We start from the raw sequence: 7,754 nt of genomic DNA, 5'->3' as shown, positions 1-7,754 counted from the left end.
CCAGAGCGACTTACAGTTAGTGAATGCATAGTTTTTTTTAATTTTTTATTTTCATACTGGCCCCCGGTGGAAAACGAACCCACATCCCTGCCGGCCAAACCCTCCCCTACGTTGGAAGACGCTGGACCAATTGGCACTGCATCGCAGCCCTTGGGTCTCCCGGTTGCGACAGAGCCTGGACTCGAACCAGGATCTCTAGTGGCACAGCTTGCCTTAGACCACTGCGCCACTCAGGAATCAAATAAAATTATATTGCCACATGCGCTGAATACAACAGGTGTAGATGTTACAGTGAAATGCTTACTTACAAGCCCTTAACCAACAATGCAGTTTTAAGAAAAATAAGTGTTAAGTAAAAAATTGATAAGTAAAAAATAAATAAGTAACCTCTTAAGGATCGGACCCTTTCTTTCAATTTTCGCCTAAAATGACATACCCAAATCTAACTGCCTGTAGCTCAGGACCTGAAGCAAGGATATGCATATTCTTGATACCATTTGAAAGGAAAAACTTTGAAGTTTGTGGAAATGTGAAATTAATGTAGAAGTATATAACACATTAGATCTGGTAAAAGATCATACAAACCCCAAATTTTGTTGTTGTTTTTTATCATCTTTGAAATGCAAGAGAAAGGCCACAATATAATATTGCAGTTTAGGCGCAATTTAGATTTTGGCCACTAGATGGAAGGAGTGTGTGTGCAAAGTTTCAGATTGATCCAGTGAAGCATTGCAATACTGGACTATTTTGTATCAAGTCTGCCCAAATGTGCCAAATTGGTCAATTGATACAATTTCAAGTACGTAACTATAGAGAACATACAAAAAAGATATGGTAATACAAAATGTAAGTTTACACACTCCCAGGAATGTCATACATGATGGATCATTAGCTTATACTCTAACTTTCACACATCTAAATGGCCGGGCGGGGTGGGTGTGGAGCCAGAGGCAGCAGGGGTTCAAACTGTAGAACCCAGTTCCTACATTTGAATATAAAAATGGATTTTATGAAACAAAACTATACTACGTTTTGTCTCTGGGGCTCTTAGGATGACAAATCAGAGCAAGACTAGTGAAGTAAGTACATTATTTACCTTCAGAGGTGAATGTATCAAACCAGTTGCTGTGATAGGTTTTTGTTGTTGTGCACTCTCCTCAAACAATAGCATGGTATTTTCTCATTGTAATAGCTACTGTAAATTGGACAGTGCAGAAAAGACTAACAATAATTTAAGCTTTCTGCCCATATAAGACATGTCTATGTCCTGGAAAGTTTGCTGTTACTTACAGCAGTCATGCTAATCACATTAGCACACGTTAGCTCAACCGTCACATATACAGGACACCGATCTCATAGAGGTTAAAGAGCAGCAGTAAAATTAAATAACAGTATGGAGGCTATATACAGGGGGTACCGGTACAGAATCAATGTGTCAATAGGTTGGTCGAGGAAATTAGGTAATACAGTTGAAGTCGGAAGTTTACATACACCTTAGCCAAATACATTTAAACTCAGTCTTTCACAATTCCTGACATTTAATCCTAGTAAAAATGCCCTGTCGGGTCAGTTAGGGTCACCACTTTATTTTAAGAATGTGAAATGTCAGAATAATAGTAGAGAGAATTATTTATTTCAGCTTTTATTTATTTCATCACATTCCCAGTGGGTCAGAAGTTTAAATACACTCAATTAGTATTTGGTAGCATTTCCTTTAAATTGTTTAACTTGGGTCAAACGTTTCGGGTAGCCTTCCACAAGCTTCCCACAATAAGTTGGGTGAATTTTGGCCCATTCCTCCTGACAGAGATGGTGTAACTGAGTCAGGTTTGTAGGCCTCATTGCTCTCACGCGCTTTTTCAGTTCTGCCCCCACATTTTCTATAGGATTGAGGTCAGGGCATTGTGATGGCCACTCCAATACCTTGACTTTGTTGTCCTTAAACCATTTTGCCACAACTTTGGAAGTATGCTTGGGGTCATTGTCCATTTGGAAGACCCATTTGCGACCAAGCTTTAACTTCCTGACTGATGTCTTGAGATGTTGGTTCAAAATATCCACACAATTTTCCTTCCTCATGATGCCATCTATTTTCTGAAGTGCACCAGCCCCTCCTGCAGCAAAGCACCCCCACAGCATGATGCTGCCACCTCCGTGCTTCACGGTTGGGATGGTGTTCTTCGGCTTGCAAGCGTTCCCCCTTTTTCCTGCAAACATAACGATGGTCATTATGGCCAAACAGTTTTATTTTTGATACATCAGACCAGAGGACATTTCTCCAAAAAGTAAGATCTTTGTCCCCATGTGCAGTTGCAAACCGTAGTCTGGCTTTTTCATGGCGGTTTTGGAGCAGTGGTTTCTTCCTTGTTGAGCGGCCTTTCAGGTTATGTCGATATAGGACTTGTTTTACTGTGGATATAGATACTTTTGTACCGGTTTCCTCCAGCATCTTCAAAAGGTCCTTTGCTGTTGTTCTGGGATTGATTTGCACTTTTCGCACCAAAGTACGTTCATCTCTAGGAGACAGAACGCGTCTCCTTCCTGAGCGGTATGATGGCTGCGTGGTCCCATGGTGTTTATACTTGCGTACTATTGTTTGTACAGATGAACGTACCTTCAGGCGTTTGGAAATTGCTCCCAAGGATGAACCAGACTTGTGGAGGTCTACAATATTTTTTCTGAGGTCTTGGCTGATTTCTTTTGATTTTCCCATGATGTTAAGCAAAGGTAGGTCTTGAAATACATCTACAGGTACACATCCAATTGACTAAAATGATGTCAATTAGTCCATCAAAAGCTTCTAAAGCCATGACATCATTTTCTGGAATTTCCTAAGCTGTTTAAAGGCACAGTCAACTTAGTGTATGTAAACTTCTGACCCACTGGAATTGTGATACAGTGAATTATAAGTGATATAATCTGTCTGTAAACAACTGTTGGAAAAACTACTTGTGTCATGCACAAAGTAGATGTCCTAACCGGCTTGCCAAAACTATAGTTTGTTAACAATAAATGTGTGGAGTGGTTGAAAAACAAGTTTTAATGACTCCAACCTAAGTGTATGTAAACTTCCGACTTCTACTGTATATTGTCGGGCGCATTAAGTGATGCTATGTTTTCTGTTATTTTCTAGATTTTTTTGTTTGATACAACGTATTGGAAGATTTTGGGTCCCTTTGAAGGCCCAGGTCCTATAGTCACGATTCGCCACTGTGACTACCTCATCTCTGTACCCCACACATACAATTATCTGTAAGGTCCCTCAGTCGAGCAGTGAATTTCAAACACAGATTCAACCACAAAGACCAAGGAGGTTTTCCAATGCCTCACAAAGAAGGGCACCAATTGGTAGATGGGTAAAAAAATTAAAAGAAGGGCTGATTTCAAATGATAGCCATGTGATCAATAATCAGTTTCAAATGTTTACTTTGATTTATATCACACTGAAGCCTCTGGAGATTCCCCATTGACAGACACTTTCCTCTCAAGTTTACCAATACCTAAGCAAAACGACAAAGTGAGAATGGATCTTGATAAACCACTTATAACTTCAGAAATTTTACAAGCCATAAAGTCCTTAAAGAATGGCAAAACACCGGGACCAGACAGGTTCTCAGCTGAATTTTTTAAGACATTTGCTAAAGAACTCGTACCGCTTTTAGCCTCAGCCTTCTCCCACTCGTTTGATACGAAATTTCTACCCCAGACTTTTTACCAAGTCACTATATCAATAATTCTAAAGAAAGATAAGGATCCCCCCCCGAGTGTGCCTCCAATAGTCCTATTTCGCTTCTGGATGTAGACTATAAAATATTAGCTAAAACCCTTCTCCTTGAGACTGCCTTACGTTCTATAATCAACCCCGAACAAACAGGGTTTATTAAAAACAGACATTCTTAAAAAAAAATTGAGACGCCTGTTTAATATTATATATACTCCACCCTCTGCAAACTTAGAAATAGTTATGTTGATGGATGCAAAAAAAGCATTTGACCATATAGAATGGGATTATTTATTCCAAGCATTGAAAGGCTTTGGTTTTGGAGATGCATTTATTTCATGCGTTAAAATAATCTACAAATCTCCACTGGCTTCAGTTCGAACTAATGCCATCCTTTCTGAATACTTTCCTTTACAACATTCCACTAGGTAGGGTTATTCGATGTCTCCATTCCTTTTTTCTATAGCCAAAGAGCCACTAGCCATCGCTCTACGTAGCAGTGAGGTAGTGAAAGGGGTGATAAGAGGAGGTCTTCGAACACAAAATCTCACTTCATGCTGATGATATACTTTTATTTATCTCTAATCCAATGTTATGTGCACCAATGGTTTTGAATACTCTTGAAACCTTTGGGAAAATATCTGGCTATAAACTAAATCTGCATAAATGTGAAATGTTTTCTATTCTCCCGCATGATGGGTCCACTAGTTTGGCTACACTTCCATCCATCCATTTTAAAGACTTCCTAAAGGCAAACTTTACACAAAGCTACTAGAACATACTAAACTTGACTTTGAGCGTTGGTTTCTTCTCCCCCTTTCGCTATCTGGAGGCATAAATACTGTGAAAATGAATGTCTTGCCAAGGTTTACCCACCTATTTCAATGTGTTTTCTGAGATCTTTTTTTTCTGCTCATGAAATATGGGACCAACACTTTACATGTTGCGTTTATATATATATTGTGACGTCACGAGAGGCTACACAGCTTTCAGCGGGATTGCTCAAGTAGTGCAAGGAGACAAGGTTCAAACAAAACAAGGATTTTATTATAGGTCTTGGGAAATTAACGAAAATATAACAAAATTCTGTTCTCTTGTGGCTCTTTAAGGGTTAACAGTTCAGGGATGTCTCTTCCACATCCAAAATCATAATTCTCACTCGCTCAGATAACTTTTCCCCAGCCTTACTGTAGTCCACGTTGCAGCTAGTGGCCAACCCAGCAAAAAAGTCCTTCCAAATGTCTCTCACGTATTTCCACAGGTGCATATATCCAAAGGTGAGTATTTCCCAAAGGTAAGTATCTCCAAATCCTTATATTCCTCATGGAAGTGGACGTGCAGCACTCTTGTCCTCCAGAGAGCCCAGGTTGGAGACTGTGTCTCTTCACCCCCCCCACACTCCCTCAGTGTGTCTCTTCCCCTTCCCAAACCTTCAGCTCATCAGCTCCTCATTTGTTTCAGCTGCGTGGGAAGATTGGCCATAGAGGGGTGGAGTTCCCGACCATACCAGCAGATGGAGCCATAGCTGTCTGGGTTTGCAGCCACCTCAGGGGGGATGTAACGTCCCTCCAGGACACAGCCTCTCGTGACATCACACATCCCCTCCCTCGGGACCGACGCCCTCGTCGGGGTAAAGGCAGCGAAGAAGGCATCACGCCGGGAGAGGGCGTCCGCATTGCCGTGGTGCTTGCCAGCCCTGTGGACAACAGAAAAGTTAAACGGTTGCAAGCTCAAAAACCATCTGGTTACTCTACTGTTTGATTCCTTGTTCTTGGCCATCCACTGCAGAGGGGCGTGATCAGATACCACCATGAAACGTCGGCCCAGGAGATAGAACCGAAGGGACTCCAGGGCCCAGACTACAGCCAGACATTCTTTCTCCACCGTTGAATAGTTCTTCTCTCTTGGAAGTAACTTTCTGCTTAGGTAGAGAATGGGATGTTCTTCACTGTCATGTGCCTGGGTGAGGACAGCACCCAGACCCACCTCCGAAGCATCCGCTTGGACAATGAATTCCTTCTTGAAGTCTGGTGCTACCAGGATCGGACTGGAGCAGAGTGCTCGCTCCAGGTTGAGGAAAGCCGCCTCCGCCGCAGGGTTCCACTTCACCATTCGTGAGTGGCGTTTGGTCGTCAGCTCCGTCAACGGTGCAGCTATGGTAGCAAAATCTGCAATAAAGCGTCTATAGTAGCCAGCGAGGCCCAAAAATGACCTTACTTGCTTCTTGGTGATGGGCTGCGGCCAGTCCTGTATGGCCCGCAGTTTGGCTTCCTGTGGTTTGACCAACCCCCGCCCAATGGTGTACCCCAGGTAGTTTGTCTCACTGAAGGCCAGCTTGCACTTCTTCGGGTTTGCCGTGAGCCCTGCTTCCCTGAGCGAATCCAGCACCGCTTGTACCCGGGGTATGTGGCTGGCCCAATCCGGACTTTGTATAACAACATCATCCAAATAAGCCGCTGCGTGCACTCTTGTGGGGGCGCAAGGACTCGATCCATCAGGCGTTGGAACGTGGCAGGTGCCCCGTGGAGACCAAACGGAAGTCGGGTATACTGGTAGAGCCCCTCCGGGGTGGCAAAGGCTGTCTTCTCCTTAGACGCCGGGGTCAGGGGCACCTGCCAGTAGCCTTTTGTGAGATCAAGAGTGGTTAGGAAACGAGCATGCCCCAAGGAGTCTATTAAATCATCGACACGAGGCATTGGGTATGCATCAAATTCAGACACTTCATTCAACTTTCGATAGTCATTACAAAATCGTACTGAACCGTCTGGCTTGGGAACTAGTACGATGGGACTTGCCCAGGCACTGTGGGACTCTTCGATTACTCCCAACTCCCGCATCTTCCTTACCTCCTTCTGTATAACCACTTTACGAGCCTCTGGCACGCGGTACGGGCGCTGGTTTACCGTTCGGCCAGGCATGGTGCGGATCTCATGTTGGACCACCTCTGTGTGACCGGGAAGGGAGGAGAAGACATCCTGGTTCTGCTCCACGAGTTCCAGGGCCATCTGTCGTTGATGTGGGGACAGATTTGGACCCAGCTGAACCTCTTCTCGCGCCGGTTCCTTGGTCTCTGTGGGGGGTAGACAGCTGAACAGCGCCTCTCTGGCGTGCCACTTCTTTAAAAGGTTAACATGATAAATCTGCTCAGTTTTCCTTTTATCTGATTGCCTCACCTTGTAGTTTACTTCTCCCATGCGTTCAATGACCTCATATGGTCCTTGCCAGGTTGCCAGGAATTTACACTCAACGGTTGGCACCAGGACCAGCACTCTGTCCCCCGGCTTAAACTCCCTGGGTTGAGCAGATCTGTTGTAGGAGGCTTGCTGTTGCCGCTGACTGGCCTCCAGGTGTTCCCGCATCATGGGATAGATGGCCTTCATTCTCTCCCCTCATAGCCCCGACATGGTCGATCAGTGTCCGCTGTTGGCATGGCTGCTCCTCCCAGGCCTCCTTGGCGATGTCGAGCAGTCCTCTGGGTCTGTAGGAAAGCAAGAGCTCAAAGGGTGAAAAACCAGTAGAAGACTGAGGTACCTCTCTCACCGCAAATAATATGTAGGGTAACAGCTGATCCCAGTTGCGCCCATCTTCCCCTACCGCTTCCGCAGCATGGATTTTAGTGTTTTGTTAAAACGTTCGACTAGGCCATCTGTCTGGGGGTGGTAGACCGAGGTTCTCAGCTGTTTGATTTTCAGTAAAGCACAGAGTTCTTTCATCACTCTGGACATGAATGGAGTCCCTTGGTCCGTCAATATCTCTTTTGGGATTCCCAGACTAGTTGAGAGACGGAACAACTCCTTGGCGATTTGTCTGGATGTAGCCTTCCTCAGCGGAATGGCCTCCGGGTACCGGGATGCATAGTCCAGAATGACCAGAATGTATTGATGTCCCCTGGAACTTTTCGGTAAGGGCCCGACTATGTCTAATCCAATCCTCTCAAAAGGAGTTTCGATAATGGGCAAGGGAATGAGCGGGTTTCTATATGTGGGCTTTGGCGCAACCTGCTGACACTCAGGGCAACTACGGCAGTAGTTCT

Source organism: Coregonus clupeaformis, chromosome 24, assembly GCF_020615455.1.
Source record: "Coregonus clupeaformis isolate EN_2021a chromosome 24, ASM2061545v1, whole genome shotgun sequence".
Lineage (NCBI taxonomy): Eukaryota > Metazoa > Chordata > Actinopteri > Salmoniformes > Salmonidae > Coregonus > Coregonus clupeaformis.
The sequence above is the reverse complement of the archived record's forward strand: the minus strand, read 5'-3'. Positions refer to the sequence as shown.